This window comes from Heloderma suspectum, chromosome 7, assembly GCF_057233095.1.
Source record: "Heloderma suspectum isolate Gila_16-S chromosome 7, 16-S_ref, whole genome shotgun sequence".
Classification (NCBI taxonomy): domain Eukaryota; kingdom Metazoa; phylum Chordata; class Lepidosauria; order Squamata; family Helodermatidae; genus Heloderma; species Heloderma suspectum.
In genome coordinates this window covers 53,612,353-53,627,111 of record NC_139464.1, presented here as the reverse complement: position 1 = coordinate 53,627,111, position 14,759 = coordinate 53,612,353, and the positions used below count along the sequence as shown (strand labels likewise).

General features: G+C 44.9%; 1 protein-coding gene across 3 annotated transcripts in view; it reads right to left on the bottom strand.

Moving 5' to 3' along the window:
- NR2C1 (nuclear receptor subfamily 2 group C member 1) overlaps positions 1-7,106 on the bottom strand; it is a 56,536-nt gene extending 49,430 nt beyond the window's left edge. Inside the window, exon 1 of one of the 3 annotated variants that reach the window (XM_084810234.1) lies at positions 6,914-7,106. The gene's annotated coding sequence lies outside the window, so the exon portion shown is untranslated. The remainder of the gene's footprint in view (positions 1-6,913) is intronic. The other 2 variants (XM_084810236.1, XM_084810238.1) reach the window with 2 other exon arrangements.
- Between the last annotated feature and the right edge of the window lie 7,653 nt (positions 7,107-14,759).

The window sequence follows — 14,759 nt, the reverse complement described above, 5'->3', positions numbered from 1 at the left end:
ACATATCATGCAGTTTTTTGGTTGTTAAAATGTATTAGGAGCAATCCAATGCATGGCTGGAGAACGCTGGGAATTGTAGGACTTTTTTCTGTCTAAACATGCATAGGATTGTGCCCCTAGTGTGTCAACAGTTTTCAGTAGCCTTGCTGAAGTACATGCTATTGTGTATAGTTTTTTATGGGTATTCCAATTAAAAAAATTGACATAATATAACATTTAAATCACACTAAGTGTGCCTTAAGTGTGCAAGGAGAGACAAGAAGGCCTTCTTAAATGAACAATGCAAAGAAATCGAGGAAAACAACAGAATGGGAAAGACTAGAGATCTCTTCAAGAAAATCAGAGATCTCAAGGGAACGTTTTGTGCAAAGACGGGCATGATAAAGGACAAAGAAGGCAGGGACCTAACAGAAGCAGATGAGATTAAGAAGAGGTGGAAAGAATACACAGAAGAACTATACAGGAAAGATCTGAATGTCCCTGATAGCCATGATAGTGCGGTCACTGAACTTGAGCCGGACATCCTCGAGAGTGAAGTCAAGTGGGCCTTAGGAAGCATTAGTCACAACAAAACTAGCGGAGATGACAGTATTCCAGCTGAGCTATTTCAAATCCTAAAAGATGATGCTGTTAAAGTGCTGCATTCAATATGCCAACAAATTTGGAACACTCAACAATGGCCGCAAGAGTGGAAAAGGTCAGTTTACATTCCAATTCCAAAGAAGGGCAACGCCAAAGAGTGTTCAAACTACCGCACAATTGCGCTCATTTCACATGCCAGCAAGGTGATGCTCAAAATCCTACAAGCTAGGCTTCAGCAGTATGCGAACCGAGAACTACCAGAAGTACAAGCTGGGTTTCGAAGAGGCAGAGGAACTAGAGATCAAATCGCCAACGTTCGCTGGATCATGGAGAAGGCAAGAGAATTCCAGAAAAACGGCTATTTCTGCTTCATTGACTACGCTAAAGCCTTTGATTGTGTGGATCACAACAAAATGTGGCAAATTCTTAAAGTGATGGGAGTACCAGACCACCTTACCTGTCTCCTGAGAAACCTGTACGAGGGTCAAGAAGCAACAGTAAGAACAAGACATGGAACAACCGAGTGGTTCAAAATTGGGAAAGGAGTACGACAAGGCTGCATATTGTCGCCCTGCTTATTTAACTTATATACAGAGTACATCATGAGATACGCTGGGTTGGATGAATCAGAGGTCGGAATTAAGATTGCTGGGAGAATTATCAACGACCTCCGATATGCAGACGATACCACCCTAATGGCAGAAAGCGAAGAGGATCTCAAGAGCCTCTTGTTGAGGGTGAAAGAGGAGAGTGCAAAAGCTGGTTTGAAACTCAACATTAAAAAAACGAAGATCATGGCATCTGGCCCCATCACTTCCTGGCATATAGAAGGGGAAGAAATGGAAGCAGTGACAGATTTTACTTTCTTGGGCTCCAAGATCACCGCAGATGGTGACTGTAGCTATGAAATTAAAAGACGCTTGCTCCTGGGGAGGAAAGCTATGGCAAACCTAGACAACATAGTAAGAAGCAGAGACATCACCTTGCCGACAAAGGTCCGTCTAATCAAAGCTATGGTTTTCCCAGTAGTAATGTATGGCTGTGAGAGCTGGACTATAAGGAAGGCTGAGCGCCAAAGAACTGATGCTTTCGAACTGTGGTGCTGGAGAAGATTCTTACGAGTCCCCTGGACTGCAAGGAGGTCAGATCAGTCAATCCTAAAGGAAATCAACCCTGAGTGCTCATTGGAAGGACAGATACTGAAGCTGAAGCTCAAATATTTTGGCCACCTAATGCGAAGAGAAAACTCTCTGGAAAAGACCCTGATGCTGGGAAAGACTGAAGGCAAAAGGAGAAGGGGATGGCAGAGGATGAGATGGTTAGATAGCATCACCGATGCTATGAATATGAACTTGAGTACACCCCGGGAGAGAGCGCAGGACAGGAAGGCCTGGCGTGCTATGGTCCATGGGGTCACGAAGAGTCGGACACGACTGAACGACTGAACAACAACAACAAGTGTGCCTTAATTTTCCCTGACAAATATTTCTGGTCAAATACTTGTGGTTGTATTGGGACAAAAAAAATTAACCCTGGGTAATTTTTTTTAGCATTGTTGTTTATTAAATACAAGTATAACAAATACGCTAAATTAGATAACTCTCTAGGGCAAAGGTGGGCAACTCCAGATGTTTTGGCCTACAGCTCCCATCAGCCCTAGCCAGCATAACCAATGGTGTGGGATGATGGTAGTTGTAGGCCAAAACATCTGGAGGGCCACAAGTTGCCCACCCCTGTGTCTAGGGCAGCGGTTTTGGACTTCAACTCACAGCGTTCCTGATCACTGGCAATGCTGGCAGGGGCTTCTGGAGATCTCCTTTCTGTCCACCCCTGCTGTAGGGCATCAGAAAAATCTCTGATACAAACTGAAAATGTTCTGGTGAAAATTACCCCATGTTAAGTAATTTGCATATGAAAATTCTCTAATCCAAAATTATCCAGAAAACCCAAATTACGGGCATGGAAGAGATGATACCAACGGAATATTCTGCTGCTACCTTTTGCAGCTGTGCAAATCACATCCCAATTATTCAGTAACCTCAGTGCTTACTCAAGACTCAGTCCAGTCAGGGTAGGAGCCAGCTAATCTACTTAGATTAGAGCTGGGGAACATGCGGCCCTCCAGATGTTGTTCAACTACAATTCCCATCAGCCCCAACCACTGGTCATGCTGCCTGCAACTGATGGGAATTGGCATCCAACAACATCTGGAGGGCCACAGGTTCTCCACCTCTGACTTACATGAAGGGCTGTAACATGTTGCTGGGGCCTTTAAGGCTAGCTGGGAAGAACTAAGCTAGTCCACAATGCCTTTAACAACATAACAGCCCTCTTGATCGCCAGGAGAGCTTTTAAAGTCCAGCCTCCCTGCCCTACAACTACTAACAGTTTCTGGTGCTGCTTTAAAACACATACACACAAAACAGAATTGCAGCAACACAGATTGCCAGGTATGCCACTTTGCTGGACATATTATTACAGGAACTGCTTCCATATAAAAGCAATTAAAAACACATCAAAATGAAGGAGTATAATTGGGAGAATACTTAAGTATCAGGAAAGCCGTTTTAAATTTCCGGCTCAGCTTACATCAATGGGACTTGCATCAAAAGTTAAAAGCATGGGATTAGGATACACATATTATACCTGCATTGGAATCCGCATACAACAATGAAATAATGGAATCTATGACACCTTTATTAAGATTATTATCAGCACTGAAATTTTTTCTTCTTCAAATATCTGTTTCAATACAGAAGAGAAACCAAGACAAGACTGTAAGGCACTAACACAAAATTTAAAATCCGACACAGTAAGTGAGGGGGGCCATATGATTGTTTGGTTTCTTGGCTCTGAGGTTGTAGACAGGGCTCTGAGCCTGGAGTCAGGAAACGGTGCTCCCTGCCCCCTCTCCCTTGTAGCCAGGGTGGAGAGAACCACACCAGCTACCTCTTCACACTTGCAAAACGGAGTGTGGAGATGAGGAAAAGGAGGCGTTCCTGGGAGCAGTGAGGTGAGGAGACTGAGGACATGGGGCTATGAGGTATCCCCAACCATCCCCAGCCTCCTTCCCTCCTCCCCGAAGCCTCCTCTACATAGATGAAATTGCCCATCTAGCTAAAATGCAGAGCAGGAGGCATGAGGCCTTCCCACCTCTCCAGGATAGAGACATGTTCAAGATCAGTTTCATTTACAATTACAATTTGTACTGAAAAAGTTAATGTAGGGACTGCTATCAACTTAAATCACCAGATGATGCTTGAGAATCTTGGCATTGTACATCAAATACAATGGCTACTTTGAGCTTTAAGGAAAAGAATATGGGGGCAACTAATGCTACTGACAACCCTAAAGAAGCTGAATAGGAGCTTTCTGAGATGGGGGCATAAGGTCAGTAAAACAACCTCAAGTTCTTTCTCCAATGTTTTCAGCTAGAATAGGCTAGAAAATAACTGCCTGAAACACTGAAGGGTCACTGCTAGTTAAAGTAGATAGACAGACAGAGTAGTGGGATATAAATATCTGTCTGATACCAGGCCTCCAAGGTTGTTTACAATTAAAGAAATGTAACACACTAGGTGGAATCCAATTAAGTACTTCTGCTGACAAAACGGCTTCCATCAACAAAACTTTGGGGAGGGGGGATTCCCCCTTCCCCCACAGCATGCTTGTGCATCCTCAGAACCTGCACTGGATGATTGGGGGACCTTCTGGAGCAGATTTTGGGAGGGTGCAAGGAGCTGCTGGGGAGAAGAGGAGAAAGTCCCATTGTACAAGCAGACGTTTGCCCACGAGATATTGAATTCCATCCAATAAATGTGTGTGTGTGTGGGGGGGTATATGAAAACAGTAGTGACTGAAAAAGGTCCTATGCTCCAACAGCTGCAGTAGCACCAGTCTTGATCCAACTTACTAACCTAATTATTTTCAATAGACCTCTCTCTCTTAAACTTTAAAATCACATGAATACAAAGAATAACTTCAATTGAAGTATTAGAAGCCCCAGAAAGCAATTTTTAGCTCACAATTATTCAACAGCACAGACGCTTACAAAAAGTATTCTAATGTTGCTCCATCTGCCTGGTAATGTAATCATATTAAAATAGATTTGATATGGATATAAAGGCAGTATCTACATATAGTAGAATACTGTTAAACTCAGTTGGATTGAGATAAATTGTATCACAGTGCTGATGGATTATTGGAATGTTTATTTATAAATTACTGACATTGTTACTTATATTCTGGTATACTTTATACTGCATATTAATTTTCTAAATAAAGTATTAACACAAAGCCAAAAAAAAAAAAAAGTGTTGTTTCCCATGTCACTGTTTCTAATTTAATCCTTCAAATAAATTGTAGCTTGTTAGCATAGAGTTTTTGAGCTCTTGGTTCCGTGAGTTGGTTGAAAAACTCAGCTGAATTCCCACATCAACAGGCAGAATCAAATAGTTAGAGGTCATATAAGAAACAGTGCATTCATTTATTTTATTTATAAAAACATTTCTACACGCCTCTCAGTGAGCTCCCAAGGCATTTTAAAATACAAATGCTACAAAATCAGTTTAAACAATAACAGTATTAAAATAGTATTCCTGAGCACCAAGCATCTACTAAATACATTTTCATGCAAGCTAGTTGTAGCACTGTAGAAGGCACTACTCTTATAAAGCATTTCAATTCTCATTACAGTATTTTACTACAGCCTCTATACATGTACATATGCAAATCAGTTGCGATCTTCTAGATTACTATTCATTTTCCAAAAAATCCATTTGCTTGCTTTCAAATGACAATTCTCCAATATTAAAGGATTAACACATAATGAGAAATAAAGAAAGGTAGATTTAAGAACTGTATTTTAATAGCAAGTTATAAACAGAATTTATTTTTAGTCAACTGCACCATCTGACAAATGCATTTTAAGAATGGAAAATAGAGAGAATTCCAAGGAAAACTTTTAATGTTGCTTTCTCAGTAGCAGCTATGTCCTTTCCTTTCATTGTGCCAAAACACCACACTCCAGAGATTAGACTATCAAAAGGGAAAGTAATAACTAGAGGGCATGTACTGGAGCTTACTCTTTTTAATCCAGAATAATTATCAACCCCAATAATAATCACCTCTATGAATGAAAATAGATATATAGGGAAAAAGGGACAGGAACATATCATAAGAACCATGATGGATCAGATCCAGGCGCATCTAGTTCAGCATTTTGTTCAGTGCCCAACCAGTTGCCTTACAGAAACACACAAGCAGCTCATGAGTGCAATAGCACCCGCCCAATGGCGTTGCTCAGTTAAGTGGCGTACATAGGCATACTGCCTCTGATGCTGCAAGTAGCATATAGCCATCAAGTAGCCATTGCTAGCCTTATCCTTCATGAATTTATCTATGGTAGAGCACATGCTTTGCATGCACAAGGTCCCTGGTTCAATCCCCAGCATCTCTACATAGGGGGACACTGGGAAAACTGCTGCCTGAAACCCTGGAGAGCTGCTACCCGTTAGTGTCAACAATATTGGGCCAGATGGAGCAATGGCCTGACTCAGTATGTGGCAGCTTCCTATGCTGCTAGGTACTACTCAGGCCTAATTCTAATTAAGAACCGAGTAAGTGGTGAACCCAGTTCTAGACTGTACCACTAGATCGCGGGTGACGCTCACGTGTTTGAATGCTCCCACACAAAAACACATTCCTATACGTAGAAAACTACACGTCTAGATGTTTTGGCACGGAGGCACATTCAATGTTACGGAAAGAAGCGGTACAGTCCAGGCCCGGCTTCATCGGCAGTTTGCGAGTAGCGCCTAACCGAGCAGCGGAGGCAGCCCGTAAGCCGGGCGGGCCCGCGATACGGGAGCGAGGCCCCAGCCGCTGTCACTCGCAGGCACAAAATGGCTGCTGCAAGGCTAGGCTGGGAACCCCCAACTCCTCCCACGCGCCGCAGCGGCGGCCGGGATGGCTCCGGCTCCGACTCCATCGCGCTCGAGTCCCCACGAAGCAAAGCACTGGGCCTGGAGAGAGCAGCGGGCCCCGGGGCGCGGCCGGGATCCGGGGAGGGGAGACGCAAGCCTTTCCTGTGGGTGAAAGGTCAGGGGGGCGGCGGCGGCGGCGGGAGGAGCCGCCGCCGCCGCCGCCTAGCTCCACCACATCGCTCTCCCGCTGCCGCAGGGCTCGGAATAGGCCGCAGCTGGGAGGCACCCTGAAGCGGCAGCGCCAGCGGAGGCCAGAGCGGATGGGCAAGGCCTCGCAGAAGCGGCGGCGGCGCCGTCGCCGCTTCGGCTCCCTCCTTCTCCATATCTCCGCCCTCCCTGCCTCTTACCTGACAGCCACGGCGCAGGAATAGCTCCTGAGGGTTTATTTGTCGGCGCGGCTCCGGCTCTGGGGGGTCAGAGTTCGTGACCCCGCCCGCTGCGTTCGGTTGAGTCCCGTCTCGCGTGGCGTAACGTTCTGTCTCCCCCTCCCCCTCCGCAGTTGCCGCCGCCGCCGCCGCCACTAGCAGCACGGCTGCGCTTGCGCAAAGCGAGCCCATAGCGAAGGCGGAGCGAATGTCACCGTGCCGGCGGGGTAAGGGAGGAAGGAGAAGGAGAGAAGAGCCCAGCCTGGAGTAGGCATCGCTGTGTGTGGGGGGGGTGAGCGTGACGGTGGGGAAACGGCCGCGGTCAGGGTAAATCTCTTCTGCGCGTGCTCGCGGAAAGGTCTTTTTCAAGCGCTCGGTCGGGTTACCGAGCTCTGCAAATCGCGGGCTGGGCGGCTCAGCCGAGCGTAGGGTAGCCATGTATGAGTTGCCCCCAAAAGGAGGAAATGCACCGCCAAAATAGATGACACAAATGTGCATGAGCTAATTTTTATGTTTAGATGCGAAGTTAGGAAAAAGTGTTACAATTTAAATAGAAATGGAGCAAATCTCACCATAGCTCCTAAGACTGACCTAGGACTCGACCTGTTCGTTCTGCTATCTGGGGTTTGACTGGTCAGTCCTTCAAATAGAGGACACCTTCAAACAGAGGACAGTCCTCTAGGAGCCCTTCACGTAGAGGGTGTCACTTGGCTACCCAACCAAACCATGTATCTAAAGTTACAGGGAACATATTGATATACGTTTTAGGAAGTAATTTGGGACCTATAAATGTTGACAAACAAAGCTGCAGTGTCACTAATAATCACAAGTGCTGGTAAAATTCCAACCGCAGTTCCATCTAACTTGTGGGTTTTCTCTGGAAAACCTGAAAGCTAAAACCAGGGCCATCATCTGGTCCTAGCATCGTCGGGCAGCTGCTCAGCCCCCCATTAATTTTTGTTCTGTATCCTAGTGTTCCAAGCAGCATCCGGTGGCTAGATGTAGCCACTCTGTTAATATCCCTTCATGGACTGGCAGCACTGTTCTGTGAGTGTAAGGGAAAACAAGCAAAACAGCATGCCCACACGTTTTTCTGCCCTTCCCTTCCTGTGAGTTTTTCTGCTGCCACCAGGTGGAAACCGTTTTTCTCTGGCAGCCTCCACAAATCAGCCTTACAACTCTGGTTCTTAGGTATCTACTTTTAACTGCAGCAGTGAATTCTACAAGTAGTTACATGTTGTTGTTCAGTCGTTCAGTCGTGTCTGACTTCGTGACCCCATGCACCATAGCACGCCAGGCCTTCCTGTCCTGCGCTCTCTCCCGGAGCGTGCTCAAGTTCATATTCATTGCATCAGTGATGCTATCTAGCCATCTCATCCTCTGCCATCCCCTTCTCCTTTTGCCTTCAATCCTTCCCAGCATCAGGACCTTTTCCAGTGACTTTTCTCTTCGCATTAGGTGGCCAAAATATTTGAGCTTCACCTTCAGTATCTGTCCTTCCAATACGCACTCAGGGTTGATTTCCTTTAGGATGGACTGATTGGACCTCCTTGCAGTCCAGGGGACTCGTAAGAGACTTCTCCAGCACCACAGTTCGAAGGCATCAATTCTTCAGCACTCAGCCTTCCTTATAGTCCAGCTCTCACAGCCATACGTTACTACTGGGAAAACCATAGCTTTGATTATGCGGACCTTTGTTGACAAGGTGATGTCTCTGCTTCTTACTATGCTGTCTAGGTTTGCCATAGCTTTCCTCCCAAGGAGCAAGCGTCTTTTAATTTCATGGCTACAGTCACCGTCTGCAGTGATCTTGGAGCCCAAGAAAATAAAATCTGTCACTGCTTCCATTTCTTCCCCTCTATATGCCAGGAAGTGATGGGGCCAGATGCCATGATCTTCGTTTTTTTAATGTTGAGTTTCTAACCAGCTTTTGCACTCTCCACTTTCACCCTCAACAAGAGGCTCTTTAGATCCTCTTTGCTTTCTGCCATTAGGGTGGTATCGTCTGCGTATCTGAGGTTGTTGATAATTCTCCCGGCAATCTTAATTCCGACCTGTGATTCATCCAACCCAGCGTTTCTCATGATGTACTCTGCATATAAGTTAAATAAGCAGGGCGACAATATGCAGCCTTGTCGTACTCCCAATTTTGAACCACTCGGTTGTTCCATGTCTTGTTCTTACTGTTGCTTCTTGACCCTCGTACAGGTTTCTCAGGAGACAGGTAAGGTGGTCTGGTACTCCCATCTCTTTCAGAATTTGCCACAGTTTGTTGTGATCCCCACAATCAAAGGCTTTAGCATAGTCAATGAAGCAGAAATAGACATTTTTCTGGAATTCTCTTGCTTTCTCCATGATCCAGCGAATGTTGGCGATTTGATCTCTAGTTCCTCTGCCTCTTCGGAACCCAGCTTGTACTTCCGGTAGTTCTCGGTTCACATACTGCTGAAGCCTAGCTTGTAGGATTTTGAGCATAACCTTGCTGGCATGTGAAATGAGCACAATTGTACGGTAGTTTGAACACTCTTTGGCATTGCCCTTCTTTGGAATTGGAATGTAAACTGACCTTTTCCAGTCTTGTGGCCATTGCTGAGTGTTCCAAATTCGTTGGCATATTGAATGCAGCACTTTAACAGCATCATCTTTTAGGATTTTAAATAGCTCAGCTGGAATACTGTCATCTCCGCTAGCTTTGTTGTTAGTAATGCTTCCTAAGGCCCACTTGACTTCACTCTCGAGGATGTCCGGCTCAAGTTCAGTGACCGCACTATCATGGCTATCAGGGACATTCAGATCTTTCCTGTATAGTTCTTCTGTGTATTCTTTCTACCTCTTCTTAATCTTATCTGCTTCTGTTAGGTCCCTGCCTTTTTTGTCCTTTGTCAAGCCTGTCTTTGCACAAAATGTTCCCTTGAGATCTCCGACTTTCTTGAAAAGATCTCTAGACTTTCCCATTCTGTTTTCTTCAATTTCTTTGCATTGTTCATTTAAGAAGGCCTTCTTGCCTCTCCTTCCTATTCTCTGGAACTCTGCATTCAGTTGGATATATTTCTCCTTTGCTTTTCGCTTCTCTTCTTTCCTCAGCTACTTGTAAAGCCTCATCAGACAGCCACTTGGCTTTCTTGCATTTCTTTTTCTTTGGGATGGATTGAGTTGCTGCCTCCTGAACAATGTTACGGACCTCCATCCATAGTTCCTCAGGCACTCTGTCTATCAGGTCTAATCCCTGAAATCTATTCCTCACCTCCACTATATATTCATAAGGGATATGATTGAGGTCATACCTGAATGGTTTAGTGGTTTTCCCGACGTTCTTCAATTTCAGCCGAAATTTTGCAATAAGGAGCTCATGATCTGAGCCACAGTCAGCTCCAGGTCTTGTTTTTACTGACTGTATCAAGCTTCTCCATCTTTGGCTGCAAAGGACATAATCAATCTGATTTCGATATTGACCATCTGGTGATGTCCATGTTGCCTCTTGTGCTGTTGGAAAGGAGTGTTTGCTATGATCAGTGTGTTTTCTTGGCAAAACTCTATTAGCCTTTGTCCTGCTTCATTTTGTACACCAAGGCCATGCTTGCCTGTTATCCCGGTGATTTCTTGACTTCCTACTTTAGCATTCCAATCCCCTATGATGAAGAGGACATATTTTTTTGGTGTTAGTTCTAGAAGGTGTTGTAGGTCTTCATAGAACCGATCAACCTCAGCTTCTTCGGCCTCAGTGGTTGGGGCATAGACGTGAATTACTGTGATGTTGAATGGTTTGCCTTGGATTCGTACTGAGATCATTCTGTCATTTTTGAGATTGTACCCCAGTACTGCTTTTCCCACCCTTTTGTTGACTATGAGTGCTACTCCATTTCTTCTAAGGGATTCTTGCCCACAGTAGTAGATATGATGGTCACCTGAATTAAATTTGCCCATGCTTGTCCATTTTAGTTCGTTGATTCCTAAGATGTCAATGTTCAATCTTGCCATCTCATGTTTGACCACCTCCAGCTTACCTTGATTCAATGATCTTACATTCCAGGTTCCTAAACAATATTGTTCTTTACAGCATCAGATTTTCTTTTCACCACCAGACACATCCACAGCTAAGTGTCCTTTCGGCTTTGGCCCAGCCGCTTCACTCTTTCTGGAGCTTCTTGGAAATACCCTCTGCTCTTCCCCAGTAGTATATTGGACACCTTCCGACCTGAAGGGCTCATCTTCCGGCATCATCTCTTTTAGCCTTGTGATACGTTCCATGGGGTTTTCTTGGCAAGAATCGTGGAGTGGGTTGCCATTTCCTTCTCCAGTGGACCACATTTTGTCAGAACTCTCCGCCATGACCTGTCCGTCTTGGGTGGCCCTGCACGGCATAGCTTATGCCTTCGCTGAGTTACGCAAGCCCGTTCGCCACAACAAGGCAGTGATCCATTAAGGATTAGTCGTTACATACTGAAGGAAAATATATGCACTTTCTCATGAACATGTACATGGTTTTATAAATTTATTTATTTCATGTCCAGATCAAACTTTGCTCTGCCAAAATGTAGCCACTGCCACAGCTTTGTCATTAGCTTGTTGTAGATTGTCAACAGTACAAGACTCCAGCAGTAATTGACACACCATCAGATGCACTGGGTCTTGGGTTTCTCCATGTTCATAATGTATTGTCGTCAGCCAGCAACCCCCACTTAAATAAATTCGTCTTACACCTTGGTACCCCCACCCTTATCCTGTTCATTGTCCTCCAACCTATATAAGGGAGAGTATTTCCAGCGGCCATTTCTTCCTTCGTTAAAATACTCAAGTCGGTACACTCATTCCTCCATTTACTTAACCGATTCTGTTCTTTGGTCCCCTCTAGGAGATTAGTTCTTGACATAAAGCTCTTTCTAGATCTAAGTTGACGAATTGGGGGAATATATCGGCTTTCATCATGTTTTTGTCTAAACTAAAAAAAAAAAAAAATTCCTTGTAGGGAAAGCACTCCAAGCCCCGATAATTTTGGTTGCCTTTTTCTGCAACTCTTCCAGCTCTATTTTGGAGCTTATTGTGATCCAGATCTCATCTTTTCCAGGCACTGTGTAATCCTAACTTCTTTCAATGGCTATCCAAAGAGAATTGGGGTGGGCCGGGGCGGGGCACCTTGACACTGGCAGAAAGCTCCATGGGCATAGGTCTACCACTGGCAGGAATATCAAACCGGGGCAGGGGTGGCTTTGGATCCAGTGGAGCCCAAGTCCTTCCCTGTTTCCCTGAGAAACCTCTGGATCAGGCCACTCAGTTGGCATAGCTAGTTTCACTACTCCAAGGGAGGTGAGATTTCCAAAAATGAACATCTGCTGGGCAAAACAGCACAGTAAAACTGCCCTCCCCCCCGGCTAGTGCGAGCTGGCTGTTTCGGAACTAGTGGGCAGTAGAGTGCCACTTCACTCCCCTCTCCCAGTTAACATTAATATAAATAACAATTGGCAAAGCTATGCTATTAGCTACTTTACATGGACCCCCCCCCCCAAATCCTTACTTCAAGAAGCTTACAATCTAAAAATTCATATGGGAGGCAAAAGAGGGATTGGAGGACAGAGGTAAAGAGTGGAAGAAGCAATGCTAAGTACTTTCGTTATGCATGTACTTAGGCTTAAAAAGATGTTAAGTTTTACACATAAGTTTTGAGGACAACTTTTTAGACTGCAAAATAATGAATGCACACTATGATATGATTGACTTAGCCCTCACTGATCCATAAGATTATCAAGATTGAATTATTGCTGGATGCGGGCAAACAAACTGAAACATTCAGAGAAGAAAGTAATGCTGTTGCTTGGGGGAATCAACTGATTTGTTTTTATTTATTTATTAATTAAATTTATTAATCGCCCATCTGGCTGGTCACCCAGCCACTCTGGGTGACACACAAAGTATATAATAAAAGTTTAAAACAATAAAATTCTACAGTAAAAACATTTTCTAAAATACCCTAACCCACCCCAAATGCCTGCCTGAACAATCACGTTTTTAATGCGTGGCGGAAGCTCATTAAAGAGGGGGCATGGCGGAGTTCCCTAGGGAGGGAGCTCCACAGAGTGGGGGCCACCACAGAAAAGGCCCTCTCCTTCGTCCCCACCAGGCTAGCTGTCCTGGCTGATGGGACAGAGAGAAGGCCATCCAAGGCTGATCTTGTTAAGCGGCCTGTCTGGTGTGATCCTGCAATAGGTGTACAGCTTTGTGTGGGTTCACTTACATCCCATGTTTGTAGCTTTGCGGTACTCCTTGATCAGGTGCTGCTTTTGGATGCTTAGGTGACAGTGGCTAGGAGTGCTTTTTACCAGCTTTGGCTGGTTCACCAGCTACATCTTTGACAAAAGACAACCTGCCCATGGCCATTTATGAGCGGGCAACCTCCACAACTGGTTCAGAATGTAGTTTGGGGAGGGGAGAGGGAATTTGGAGTATATTAACTGAAATGGAATTGATTTGGGATATTTATGGCTCAGTCCAGCCCTCTGTTGACTTGCTTATGATCTTGGGCAAGTCACTTTGTCTCTCAACCACGCTATTTTGCCTTTTGTAAAACAGATGTTAGGAAGCAGCAGCATATACAGAAATAAGAGTGATTTGGTATTTTGACTTTTAGACCCCTTGTCTAGGAGCACAAACTGAGTACAAGTCACTTATCTCTACCTAGTACAGCATTCTAATCAGATGCATCTGGGAAACTTATAAACAGGGCAACAGTATTCCTGTTTGTCCCCAGCTTCTGGCATGCACAGCAGCAGCCTAATCAATGCTTGCCCAATGTGACATTTCCATATGACATGTATTTATATGACACACACATCCCTTGATCACACTCCCAGCATGACCAACAAATGGGTTGAGGCAGTGGGGTCCATGCCTTTCTGAACATCCACAGCCATTTTTTTCTTTACTTCCCTTGGCATCTTCAGCAGTTCTGTCTGAGAGCAACCGCATTTTGGTTGAAGAATGAACATTAAGAGAGGGCGCCAGAGTTCACATTAGGCTCCTGACCTCATCTGCCTCCCCTCAGCAGTAGTTACCTCTACCTCTTCAGTGTGCAGAATGGGTTTACATAGTGATACGCCTGTAACCTAGGCAACAAAGTGTTATTATCAAGAAGGGAAAGGACAGTTCTCAACAGTTTGAGATTTCAGCTGCTGTAGAAAATGCACAGCCCTATGTGACCAGTGGTTTTGTGTTGGACGTACTCTACTGCAGCCTTCCCCAATCTGGTGACTTTGAAATGTGTTGGACTACAACTCCCATCATTGCCAGCCAGCATTGCCATTAATCATGGTGGCCTGGTAAAACAGGTGTGGTCCAAGACATTTGAAAGTCACCAGGTTGAGGAAGGCTTCTTGAGTGACTGCTAATGAGAAAGCTGTGAGACTGACTGGGGGTGGGGTGGGGGTTGAGTGCAGCAGGAGAAGCTAAAAATATGCCCAGTCATAACTTCTGACACCTCTAAGAACATAGGAAGCTTCCTTATACTGATTCAGACTGCTGATCATCTGGCCCAGTATTGTCTCTACACAGACTGGCAACAGCGCTCCAGGGTTTCAGGCAGGAATTTTTCCAGCCCTATATGAAAGATGTCAGAGACCTTCTGTATGCAAAGGATGTGGCCTACAACTGAGCCATGGCCCCTCTGTAGTTTATGTCTATTTTAAACACACAAACTCCTGCAGTCTGACTGATTTACAGGTGACTGCTGTGCCATTTTTTGGCAGAAAGGCAGGATATAAATTTAATAAGCAAGCTTTCGTGGGAAATAAGTGGATAGCAGCTGAGGAAACTTAACATGTGGTAAAGTCTGCAAAAA